We start from the raw sequence: 13,553 nt of genomic DNA on the forward strand, positions 1-13,553 counted from the left end.
AGATAGAAAGGTCACAAGATAGAAATGGTATATCTTCAGTGGGCATCAGGTTTACTTCATAGTATGTCATGTACAAAGAATTCTTTTAAGCCAGATTTAGTGAGGTATAATTTCCATACAGTAAAATTCCCCCTTTTGAATGCATAGTTTGAGTGCTGACAAATACAGATATGTAAATACCACAATAAAGATAGAGAACATTTCCACCATTCCCAAAAGTTTCTTTGTGCCCTTTATAGACAATCCTCCCCTCCATCTCTGTGGACCACTGATCTGTTCCTTGTTTCTACAGTTTTGCCTTTTTAGAATGTTATAATAATGGAATCATACAGTGCGTATTCTTTTATGGCTGATTTTATTCACGTAGTGTAATGCTTTTGAGACATATCCATGTTGTTGCGTGTATCAATAATTTGTTCCTATTTATTGCTGGCCAGTATTCCACTGTATACATGTACCATAACTTGTTTATCCATTTACTAGCTGATGAACATTTGGATTATCTCCAGTTTTGTCTTAATATTAACAAAGCTGTTATAAACAGACGCTTCCCTCTGCCCCTAAGGTATCCACACGTCTCACTCCCTTACTTTCTTCAGGACTCTGTTTTAACATTATCTGTTCAGAAAGGCCTTCTCGCTACTCTATTTGAAATGGGACTTGTGATCACTCTCTAGTCCCCTACCTCCTGTTTTATTTATTCAAAGTGCTTAGCATTACCATTTATATTAAACATTTTATAAAAAAGAAATATAGAGAGATTGTATTAGTCAGGGTTCTCCAGAGAAACAGAGACAATAGGATATATATCTTTATATGTATATAAAGAAACAGAGCCAATAGGATATAGTCACATAATTTTTGAGCAGAGATCTAGCCTACTTCATTCATTTACAGATGGAGGAAAATTAAACCCTAGATAGTGATGTAATTTGGTCTAATATTAAGTGCATTACTCTTTTTACTACTCAAATGTGATTTTACTTTCAGAAGCAACAACTATGCTACTGTTACACAAAAAGCAAAACAAAACAATTATTCTGGGAAAATAAAAATCATTCTAAATTATAAAAATCATTCTAAATTATAAAAAATTGTTCTAAATTATGCAGAGATTATGTGGAAAGTGGAATTTACATCTAAAATTATAAAAAGATTACCTAAAGACTGATTTTTATTCAAGAAATATTGTTGAACACTGGCCATGAACCAAGTGTGTGTGGCACCAGATGCTACATTATTCCAAATCAGAATTACTCCTTTAATAAGCACTTACTGAGTTTTTACATTAAACGAACTGTGTAAAACATTTCTCAGAGGTTAAAAGACATGACTATGTTCAGTCCCTATCTTGCAGTTACTTACAATTTAATGTTGGAGGTAGAGTCTCTAAGCATTTCACAGGACTACAATCTCAGAAGTTTGAAACAAGTGAGAAAAAAAAAGAGAGGTTTTCCAGTATGAGTGTAAACATCCAAATTAGGAGATGACTTTGGTAAAGCGGGAAAAAGCCATGGGACTTGAGGTAGGAGACCAGAATCTGGTCTGGGCTCAGCCATCAGCAGTCTCTGGGCAAACCAGCTCACGTCTTTGGGGCTCACTTGAAACAGCTGGATGATAATTTAAGTAGTTCTTCACCATGAATACTAATCAAAATCATCTCCTCAGAAGCTTTATAAAAATGCACCATGCACAGGGGCTACCTCAAAACTATCCAATCAAATGATCTGAGGAAATCTGTGGAAAGTTCTTCAGATTATTCTGCTACAGCTCCCTGATGAGAGGTCTCAGTGATCTAAGGTTCTTTCTAACCCTAACAGACTCTTTCTGTGACATGTAGTCTTAATATTTTCTGGTCAGAACAATAATACATTTAAATTCTCTTTACTTCTTTTACCATAAATAAGACTCATCCTAGTATTTCAAGAACTGCAAAGTATACAAAAAGTGACAAAAATCAGTTAAGAAAGATAAACTGCTTGCAACATAATTTATTTTTAATTTACAAAGTAAAGTTTTAAGCCAGTATATAAAGAAGATGGTAAGTAAAATTATTTACTTTGAGTCTGGCGACTCAAAATAGACGCTGCGGGCACAAGCCCAGGAGGTGGGATGGGAAAGCCGAGCCGCAGCTTGCCCTGATACTCCCCACTCCTCTGCGTCCACACAGGAAGTCAACAGCTGCCTCCTTTGATTCAGGAAAGGCTACGATTTGGAAAACAACTCTTGGCAGACTTCCAGGTAGGAAATTTACCTTTTTAAAGGGCATTCTGGCAATACCTGTATTAGCCACAGACACGTAGTTACTGTTCCTGGGATTGATGGAAGAACAACAAAATCATTTTTGAACAACTCCGTAGAAGCAGACCCGCACTGGGGGCAAACGTGAGCCTTGCTGAATTAATGGCAATGGAGGACTTTAGGGAATACTTTATATTTTATTAAATTTTTTCTGATTAAAACAAAATCATAGCATATGCAATTTTCCTCAGTCTCCATACATACAGCATTTGCTATCTTCTGCAGAAGAACCTTTCTGCCCTCTCCAGCCAAATGAAAGGTCGATGTTCGTTAACGGTTGACTAACTCCACAAATCCCTTGTAGGTGACATGAGTTCAGGGAAATTCTGTCTAAAGGAACTAGAGCACGTCTGTGCAGTTTATCATAACCTTTAAAAGGTGTATTAATACATCATCACTACCTTTAAAAGGTGTATTAGTACAACATCACAACAAGGAAAACTGGTGATTTGGTTAGTTTTCTTCTTGTTTTTATTTTATTTTCATTTAAAACTCTGAATCTGGAGTTCTCATGTGGTTTTGCGTTCAGAATGTGAATATAATTTTCTTGTACTTAACTTGGATCCTACAATTACTTTCATTTCCATAGAGCCTAACATTTCCCCAGCACCTCTATAGTTGTCATTTCCAACTATTAAAATAAGAATGCTGGCTTAACTTCTGTTAATTTTTTTTCTAAAATGCAATGGAAAATCAGATAAAATAATCCGAAGATACTGTGAGTACAATATTGATTAAGACTAATTTTAAAATAAAGACATTTCCTTGGAGAATGTAGAAAAGAACATGGAAGCTAAAGTCTAACATCCTGCACTTACTAGGTGTTATGATCATGGGCATGTCAATTAAGCTCTTTAAGATAAGAACACTCCTTCATCAAACTGCTAACAGAATCAAGGACATCCTGTACATACAAGGCTCTACAAATAATAAAGTATTATATACATGTTAGCTGCTGGTGTTTTTTAATTTCTATTTCCAAGCAAATCTATAAAAGCCTCTGTCTCTGGCCAATGAAGACCATCAATAAATAGGCTCTTACAGATTTGCTTCAAATCTCAAAGATACCCAAATAAGCCCACTCCTGTCACATCTGAATAGAGTGATTATGAATCCTGAGTAATGAGATCTCCAGCAGAACAGTTCATGTGTATAACAACTGTTTAAATTCTAAGAAGTATTCATTTTTTTGTAGCTATATTAGTTTTAAGCATCAGCTTTAAGATGATGAAAACTGCAACAAGTTTTAATTAATCTCAGGGCTCTAATTTAACAGGAAAAAAGTACAGAAAGAGGCAACTTCTCTGATGTTATTTGTTCAATGAATGTTTTATTTAACAAGTGATAAAATGTGTATGAATTTACACCTTTAGTTTTGCTTTTTCTGTTTTATAACACAAACCAGACAAAAATACATTTAAGAAATATTTGCTAGAAATAAAAGCAATACCAACATTGAATAAATGTAAATAAATATGGTAAGCACACCTACACAGAAATCAGCACACTCTATTTTTAATCGAAACCCCAAACCACCATGGCATTTTTATGGCTTATAACTGAAGAGGACCTTTCAAACCAGTGCCCCCAGCCTGGACAGTGAGTCACTTCAAGACTGATAAAAGTAAGATCACAATCTAACGTAAGCTCATCACCCAGCTACCATAAAATGCGACAACTCTCTGAAATCATCCCTCCCGGTAGGGCATTCACAAAATTCCACTAGGTTTTTCAATAGTGATGGCATGGGATTCCAATAGCATATAGTCATTTATTTTTCTTATTTTCATTACGTGTAAAATACTATCCTTAATTTACCCTGCATATATTTGTATCATTCTTCCTAAACTCCCTGAAATCAGGGATCACAACTTTCTTATGATGAACAATGGACCCAATATGTTTCAAAAAAGAAAAAAGAAGTCTGAAGACACAAAAAAAATTTACTAGTTGAGCAATTGTACTGGCAATCCTTCAATACTGATAAAAGAGGCAATCTAAAATTAATGCAACAAGAACTTTCTGTATCAAAAGTTCCTTGGTCGTAAGAGGTGACTAAACAAAGATGTACACACAGCATACGGATTTCCGAGCACTGGAGAGGGCCTGCATAAACAGTCAAACGCTGAACATCCTGATGCCACTGGAGAACTCTAGGGGTAAATTCTTTGTGGTCTTCTTAGAAAAACACTGTTTATTATCTATTTACCAAAATAGGACTGCTCTTAATTCTCATTTCTTGGCATGTGTTTAAATTTATGGTTCCTACTGGAAATATTATTATAAGTCTACATAAACTTAAATAGAACATTTTCCCAACTATTTTAAGCACAAATTTAGCACCAAAGTAACATGTACTAACATTGTATTTTTACAGTTATAAACTCGGTTAAGGTAAGGTTCATTTATTAATAAAAGCAGCTAACACATTATCAGTATATACCAGGCACTGTGCTAAGAGCTTTTTATAAGCATAATCTCATTTAATCCGCAAAACAGTAGTGTCCTTGTTTTACAGAGGCTATCTCCTTTATCCGTGGTCACATAACTGCAGAACCCAGATTCAATCAAATCAGTTCTACCTAATTCCAAGGCTGAGCTCTTACCAGCACAAAACAAGCTATTTTTCATTAAATGTCACTATCACAAACATCTCTCACTAAGTAGATACAGAAGTTTGATTCTTTTTAACGGTTCTAAACCAACAACTGTAACTGTACTTTCTCAGTGGGGCTTGAAATCTTGTAGGTTGGGGAGGATTGTTGTCAGCAGAGAGTCAGAAAGGGTTACAAATAGTTTTTAAAAGGCCTAAAGATAGATGCTTCAGAGACATTAACACCCTTTAATGAAGCCAATAGCAAAATTCAGCTTAGCTGTCTCTTTTTGGGGGTAAGACATCCCCGATGTCTCATCTTGTATACCCAAAAATACTTCTATCACAGCACTAATCACACTGACTGTCACTATCTACTTTGCTGCTCTACTCACTCTACCGCCTTCTGCCTTTGTGCCTCCCATGCCCACACAGTTGACTAGAGCATAGAACACTTGTATCATATTATGACTCAATGGTTAAGCTGGGGATCTGACAGGATAATGCTTGTATTCAGGGATAAAGTGGGTCCACTAGATTCTGATCCTTCATTCTAGATCACTTCAGCAACTGGGCTTCAACATCAAAGAGCGCAGCCAGGAAGAGGAGCTTCAGCGTGCAGTCTTTCCTGACTGCAGTACTGGACAGTGGCTGAGAGACCAGCTGCAATCTGGGTTCTGCCATGAAGGTCCTGAGAGATCATGGGCAAGATTATCCATTTCTCGAGTCCTCGGGTTTGTCAAAATACAAAATGTATGAAGACATATCATAGCCACAAAGTAAGAGTTTAATACATGTTAAGTTTTGCTTTCGTATAAACAAATAAAGTAAGAAATTAACCTTTTATATCTCTGGAGTTTGGTTCCTTCTTTATAAAATAAGGGTATTTACGTACATTATCTCAAAGAGTCTGACCCCTTTCTTGTTAATCTATAATATATGATCCAAACCTAAGACAACATAGACCATGAGGCAGTCTAAGAATCATGGGGCATAAAAAGTGAGGTGAATAGTGGAAAACTGAGCAGATATGAACATCAATTGCCATAACAGTGCATAATGCAGTTTGAATTGGCTTCCACTTTTATGAGTTATAAATCAAACTAGCACCTTTGCAAAACACTCTAAAAGAATATATGAATAGCTTGTAGTAACAGGTTCTATGTAAATTAAACATTTATAAAAATGGTTTTTGCACTGTATTTCACCTACTTAATGTTCTGAAACTGAATTTTGATAAACTTTTTAAAAAATGGACGTTTTATGATATTAAATTAGGCACAGTAAAAAGATAGTGGTTGGAGGAGTTTGGGGGGAGGGAGGGAGGAAGGATGAAGAGTGGAACACACGGGATTTTTAGGAGAGTGAAACTACTCTGTATGACACTGTAATGGTGGACAGATGTTATTATACATTTGTCAAAACCCATAGAATGTATGTGGCTCATCAGTTATAACAAAGGCACCACACTAATGCACGATGCTAATAATAGGGTACAGGGGGGAAGGAAAAAGTAACATGGGAACTTTCTGTACTTTCCACTCATTTTTCTGTAAACCTAAAACAGTTCAAAAAAAGTCTATTAATTAACAAAAAAGCTTTGAAAAATAGGTAATGGCAATGGTTGCACAACACTGTGAATATAATGAATTCCACCAAATTGTACACTTAAAAATAGTTAAAATGCAAAATTTTTTGTTATTTATATTTTACCATAATAAAAAAGGTCAGAGAGTTTCCTCATTGTATAAGAAAATAATTCTATGATTCTAGAAAACAAAATGCTAATAATGAATCACAATCTAATGTAGAAATCAATGCAAATCTTCACAGAAAAAATTTTTACTAAATACTACTCCACTATAATAAGAATATTTAATTTTAAGTGCTTCCATATTAACAAAAACAAGATTTCAAGGGACGTTAGGTTCTGTCAAAATGGAAAGCCCCATATCTCCCAGGTCCTTCCTCTCACAACTAAAATATCCTATATATAACACAACAAAGAAGCACAGGGAGTTTCTGAAACGGGGAAAAAGAAGGCTAGCTGCCTAGGACCTCACAGCTTGAGGACTAACACAGCAGTGAGGGCCCTGGGTTCCTATTGCCTCTCATATATCCCAGGCAGGGGGCCAGAGAAGACTCCTTGCGAAACCACCAAAAGGTAGAGAAGGAAACAAGCTCCAAGAAAAGGCTGCTCCTTCCCAGCCAAGAAGCAGGAAAAGGGTGGACCAACAACAGAAAACATTTTTGGCAATACTCACCCTACTCCAGCCAATCACCAATGGAAAAACTGCACTCTCTCCTTTCAGCAGACTAAATGAGAGTCAAATTTCCACCCCCAAATCCCCACCCCATCCCATCTCTGCACACACAGAAGCAGACAGCCTGATTCACCCACTAGTAGAGAATCAGGCAGTCTGGCAGGCTGATCTTCCACCCTCCACCAGGAAGAACCAGGGGGTGCTCCAACTTCCCTGCAGGGATGTTGTCAGTGGGCAGAGATGGGAGGTGATCTTCCCCTCTGTTGCTCATTCTTCTCAGAGGCTAGAATTCCCCCACTGAAGTAGCATCTGCAGGGTGGAGCAAAAAGCAGAGCCTCCACCCCTCCCCAGCAGCAATGACATTTATTAAGAAGACAATCCTGTTGTCAGTGGGGCCCAGGAAGAAGCTGAACAAGGTATCAGTGAGACTGACCCCCCCCCCCCCAACATACACAAAATCAATGAGACTGACCAAGCCAGTACAAGCCAAGGATATTAGTCCCTGCTCCACTTTCCTCCTTCCCTTAGCATCACTGAGGCCTGAATCTCCATACCTACTCAGCAGTGCCAAGTAGGGCTAGCCGCCACTCCTATTCCTCACTCCCCTGGTGTCAGCAGGGCCCAAGGTGAAGCAAAGGCCTGACCTTAATCTGCATTAATGAAGCCAAAGGAGGTGGCAGGACGCAGAGCTAGTTGGCACTTTACCCTTCCCTCCCTCCCCTGGTGGCAGCAGGCTCAGAAGGGAACTGATACGCCAACCCAAATCCCCAAGAGGGTTAGGTAAGCATGCAATCTACCCATCTGCCACAAGGCAGTGGGGGTCAGTGTGCTGCTTTTGCTGCAGCGGTCCTGACTTACTGTGGGAGGCAGGGGGACCTAGTGGGAACCTGAACAAACACATTCACCCAGCCCTCATGTTACACTTCAAACAGGGTCCTAGCTGATTAAAAAGAAAAAAGAAAAAAAAGATTAAATAGGATCCAGAGTCTCATAATATCACATCTAGGATATAATGAAAAATCACTGTTATACCAAGAAGCAGGAAAGCACAACATGAATAAGAAAAAACAACCAATAAATGTCAAAACCAAGATGAATCAGATGTTAGAATTGTTTGACAAGGATTTTAAAGCAGCCATCACACATGCTTCCACAAGCCATTAAAATTCTTTTAAAACAAATGAATAACTAATCAATTAGAAATTAAAGAATTGAAAAATATAATAACCCAAACAAACTGACTTAGACGGACACAGCACTGGAGTAGAGAAGACAGAGGAAATCTTCAGGGCCAGATGGTTTCACAGAATTCTACCAAATATTTAAAGCAAATTAATGTCACCTTTACACAATCTGTTCCAGAAAATTAAAGAGGAGGAAAAACTTGCCAACTGATTTTATGACCAGTATTACTCCAATACCAAAACAAAGTATAGCACAAGGAGACTAAAGCACAACAAAACCAAACACAGTACAAAAAAAAAAAAGAAGAAGAAAGAAACTACAGGCCAATATCTCTCATGAATTTAGATGTGAAAATTCTCAACAAAATATTAGTAAATCAAATCCAGCAATATATAAAAAGAATTATACACAATGATCACTGGAATTTATTCCAGGTATGCAAGGCTGATTCAATATTTGTGAACCAATCAGTGTAATACTCTATATCAAGAGACTAAGGAAATCATGTGACATGTAAATTGAGGTAGAAAAAGCATTTGACATAACCCAACATCATTTCATGATAAAAATCCCAGCAAATGCTTTCCTCCTAAGACCAAGAACAAGGCAAGGATGTCTGCTTTCACCCCTCTTATTCAACATAGTACTGAAAGTTCTGCCCAGTGCATTGACAATAAAAAGAAATAAATGGAATACAAACACGAAAGGAAGAAATAAAAGTATCCCCATTTGCAGATGACATGACTCTTTAAGTAGAAGGTCTCAACAAATCTACAGAAAAACTCCTAGAACTGTTCAGTCAGTTCAGATATAAGACTGATACACAACAATTAAATTTTTATATGCCAACAAGGAACATGTGTAAACCAAAATTAAAACAAAATACTACTTACAATCACACAAAGAAAATACACCACTTAAGTATAAAGATAACAAAACAGCTACAGGATCTATAGACTGAAGATTAAAAAATGTTGATGAAAGAAATTAAAGAATACTTAAATGAAATGGAGAAACACACCATTTTCACAGATTACAAGACTCAACACAGCAGAGACATCAATTCTCCCCAAACTGATTTATAGGTTCGGCAATTTCTATCAAAATCCCAGCAACGTTATTTGTAGACATACAAGTCAATTCTTAAAATTATATACAAAGGCACAGGCCCTAGAATAAACAATATTAAAAAATAATATAGTGGAAAAAAATTAATCTGATCTTAAGGCCTACTACACTAATCAAAACAGTATGGTATTGGCAGAGAAATACACACACAGATAAATGGAAGAGACTATAAACCCGGAAGCATACACACAAAAATATGCCCAACTGATTTTTGACAAAGTTGGAAATACAATCCAGAGGAAGGATAGCCTTTTCAACAAACAATGCTGAAGCAAGTGAGGATCTGTTGGCAAATAAATAAATAAATATCTTCAAATTAAACTTCAACACTTATACAAAAATTAACTCAAAATGGGTCATAGAGCATTACATAAAATGTAAAACTATAAAACTTTTAGAAAAATAAATATAGGAGAAAATCTTCAGAATCTAGGGTTAGTCAAAGAGTTCTTAAACTTCACACCAAAAGTACACTCCATAAAAGGAAAAAATTGATAAACTGGACCTCATTCAAAATTAAAAACTTTTCTCTGCAAAAGACCATATTAAGAGGATAAAAGGGCAAGCTGCAGAACTGTGAGAAAAATATTTGTGAAACACATATCTAACAAAGGAGGAGTATCTATAAAGAGCTCAAAAATTCAACAGCAAAACAACAAATAATCTAATTATAAATGGGGAAAAGACGTGAACAAGCATTTCACTAAAGAGGAAATACATGGAAATAACCACATGAAAAAACGTTCTACATCATTAGTCATTAGTGAAATGCAAATGAAAGACACAAAGAGATACATTATACACCTATCTGAATGCCTAAAACAAAAAAACAAAGACAGCACCAAACGTAGGCAACAATGCGAAGAAACCGGGTCACTCATCAATGTATGGGTCACTCATCAATGGATGGGTCACTCATCAATGTATGGATCACTCATCAATGGATGGATCACTCACCAATGGATGGGTCACTCATACATTGCTGACTGGACTGTAGAATGGTACAGCCACTCTGGAAAACAGTATCTTATAAAACTAATCATACAATTATATGACCCAGCAATTGCACTCTTAGGCATTTATCTCATAGAAATGAAAACTTACGTTCATATACAAAAATCTGTACACAAATGTTCATAGCACTTTAATAGCCAAAAACCAGAAACCACCCAGATGTTTTTCAACTGATGAATGATTAAATTAACTGTGGTAGAATAAAATGCTACTACGTAATAAAAAGGAACAAACTACTGACACATGCAACAACTCCAGGAAATTACAGTGAGTGAAAAAAACCCTATCCCAAAAGGTCCCTTTTGTATGCTTCCATTTATATAAAATTCTTGAGTTGACAAAACTGCAGAAATGGAGGAGAGACTAGTGGGGAGGGGGCAGCACAGTGGGTGTGCCTAGAAAACAGCAAATGGAGAGGTCTTTGTGGTAGACAAATTGTTCTGGACCTTGATGCATTAATGTCAATATACTGATTGTGATATTGAACTACAGTTTTGCAAGATGTTAAATTGGGGCAAAATGGTTAAAGGTGGTACCAAGGATCTCTCAGTATTATTTCTTAAAAATGCATATGAACCTACTGTTATCTCAAAATTAAAAGTTTAATTTAAAAAATCCAATCTATCAGTTTTAAAACTGTAACAAGATCTTAACCTACAATGTTTCATTATGTTTTTCATTAGCTTCCTTAAAAGATATTCATGAAAAAGGAAACTCAGTGTTATTCCAGGTAGGGCAGTATTCTTCTTCTTATTTCATTTTTCACTAAGAAAAGAAAAAACACAGAAAACTTAAAGCATTTTTTTAAGGAAAAAAAATTACAAACAGAGCTAAAATCCTGAATTTATATAAGGCTTTACAAACTTTAAAAGTCTTGAAAATACATGATCTTTGAAGAGCTTTATAACAACATTTGGGTCTTGGAATTGAAAGGCAGATAATTTAATTCTCATCAAAAAAATTAACAGAAAATTAAGCAACTTGGCCAACATAACAAAACGAGTTGGTGGCAAAGCCAAAATTAGATTCAAAGTTTACTATCAAGTCTATTTATAGCATTTTTTTCTACCACATAAATTCCTTAGTCATAATTCTGGGATAATACAGTTCAATAAAATACATGTTTCAAGTTTATATTTTGTTAATAGTTAAATTTTTTTTTAAAAAAAAGGAGTGTCTGAATTGTATTACCATTGTGTTCTCTATTTTGTTTTTAAATAACATTTATAAACATTATAGAAAAGATTTAAGTGTATGCAAAATGTGAAAATCTCACCAAATTTTAATCTGAGATTGTTAAATACTACTTTTAAATATACACCCCTAAAACAGATAACTGTCATTTCTCCTTAAATCTGAGTCATTACTGATTACAAAAACCATTGTTTAATAAAAACTACTTACAAAAAAAAGAAAAGGCTATCACTTTAAATATACTTATCAATTTAAGAAGCACACTATTTTCAGAAAGTTAAAACACGTATCTTAGAAGCAAGGACATCCGGTATTTCACAAAATCCTATGTGTGGGGCTGAAAACACTATGGTGCTCTCCATTCTAGCCAAATGTGAAACCTGAGTCTCAAGCAGGCTAAGCCATCTGCCCAGTCACAAGCACAAATCAATCAGAAATTAGAACCCAAGTCTCTGGACTCCCAGAGTCCAATGGAAAAACTTTTGTATGAAAAAACTGAAGGACAACTTTGCTAGGTAGAGTATTTTTGCTTGCCAGTTTTTTTCTTTCCGCACTCTGAGTATACTTTACCACTCCCTTCTGGCCTGCAAAGCTCCTGCTGAAAAATATGCTGATGGTCTTATGCAGGTTCCTTTGTTCATAACAAGTTGTTTTTCTCTTCCTCCTTATAAGATTCTCTCCTTGTCTTTAACTTTTGACAATTTAATTATGCTGTGTCTTGGAGTGGGTCCTTTAGTTTTACCTTTTCTGGTATTCTTTATGCTTCCAGGATCTGAATGTCTGCTGCTTTCACCAGGTTAGGCAGAGTTTCAGCCATTATTTCTAAGAATACACTTTCTACCCCTTTCTCTCATTCTTTTCTTTCTGGGACCCTTGTAATGCTAATATTGGTCTGATTCACGGAGTTCCATAAGACACTTAAGCTATCTTCACTCTTTTTCATTCTTTTTTTCTTTTTCTTCCTCTGATTGGATGAATTCCACTGCTCTGGCTCCAAGTTCACTGATCCTTTCTTCTGCTTGATCTATTCTGCTATTGAATCCACCTACTGAATTTTTCAGCTACGTTATTATATTCTTCAGTTCTATAATTTCTGTTTGGTACTTTTTAGTATTTTCTATCTCTCTGTTGAAATTATCACTTTGTCCATGCGTCACTCTCCTAACCTCGGTGGGCATTTTTATGAGCATTATTTTGAACTCTATCAGGTAAGTCACTTATCTTCATTAAGAATTATATCTGGAGGCCGTTCCCCTGGCATAGTGGTTGAGTTCAGCAACTCCACTTCAGCAGCCTGGTTTGTAGGTTTGGATCCCGGGCACAGACCAACACTACGTGTCAGCCTTGCTGGGGTGGTGACCCACAAGCAAAGTGGAGGAGGACTGGCACAGATGTTAGCTCAGGGCTAATCTTCCTCAAGCAAAAAGAAAGGAAGATTGGTGACAGCTGTTAGCTTAATCTTTCTCACCAAAAAAAAGAGAACTATTTCTGGAGTCTTATCTTGTTCTTTTGTTTCAAACATATTCCCCCTGTTTCTTCATTTTCCTTGCCTCTTTGTGTTGATCCCTGTGCACGAAAGAAAACAGCCACCTCTCTCAGTATTCACAGAGTAGTCCTATGTAGTAAATGTACCTTGTCTATCAGCCAGGCCCAAATTCTTGGTTGACTCGCAAACCCGTGTGATTGTCCAAGCTGCCTTCTTTGTTCTTATTGTATAACAGTACCTGAAGATATGCCAAGACCTGTTGGCATCCCAAAGGGGAAAATCATAGTCAGCACCTAAATGCAGGCTGGCTCGAAGGTGGACCCTGAGATGACAGCTGAGAAAGTATGTAGTTAGGTCCCTTTGAGAGGGAAACTGGGAGGAGGGAATT

General features: G+C 36.4%; 1 protein-coding gene across 18 annotated transcripts in view; it reads right to left on the reverse strand.

The window, feature by feature from the left end:
* SUPT3H (SPT3 homolog, SAGA and STAGA complex component) overlaps window positions 1–13,553 on the reverse strand; it is a 465,972-nt gene that overhangs the window by 296,449 nt on the left and 155,970 nt on the right. Inside the window, exon 1 of one of the 18 annotated variants that reach the window (XM_070244684.1) lies at window positions 7,159–7,436. The exons of 16 other annotated variants lie outside the window; for them this stretch is intronic. The gene's annotated coding sequence lies outside the window, so the exon portion shown is untranslated. Of the gene's footprint in view, window positions 1–7,158; window positions 7,437–13,553 lie in introns of those variants that run through there. One more of the 18 variants, XM_070244678.1, reaches the window with a different exon arrangement.

This window comes from Equus caballus, chromosome 20, assembly GCF_041296265.1.
Source record: "Equus caballus isolate H_3958 breed thoroughbred chromosome 20, TB-T2T, whole genome shotgun sequence".
In the NCBI taxonomy this organism is placed as follows: domain Eukaryota; kingdom Metazoa; phylum Chordata; class Mammalia; order Perissodactyla; family Equidae; genus Equus; species Equus caballus.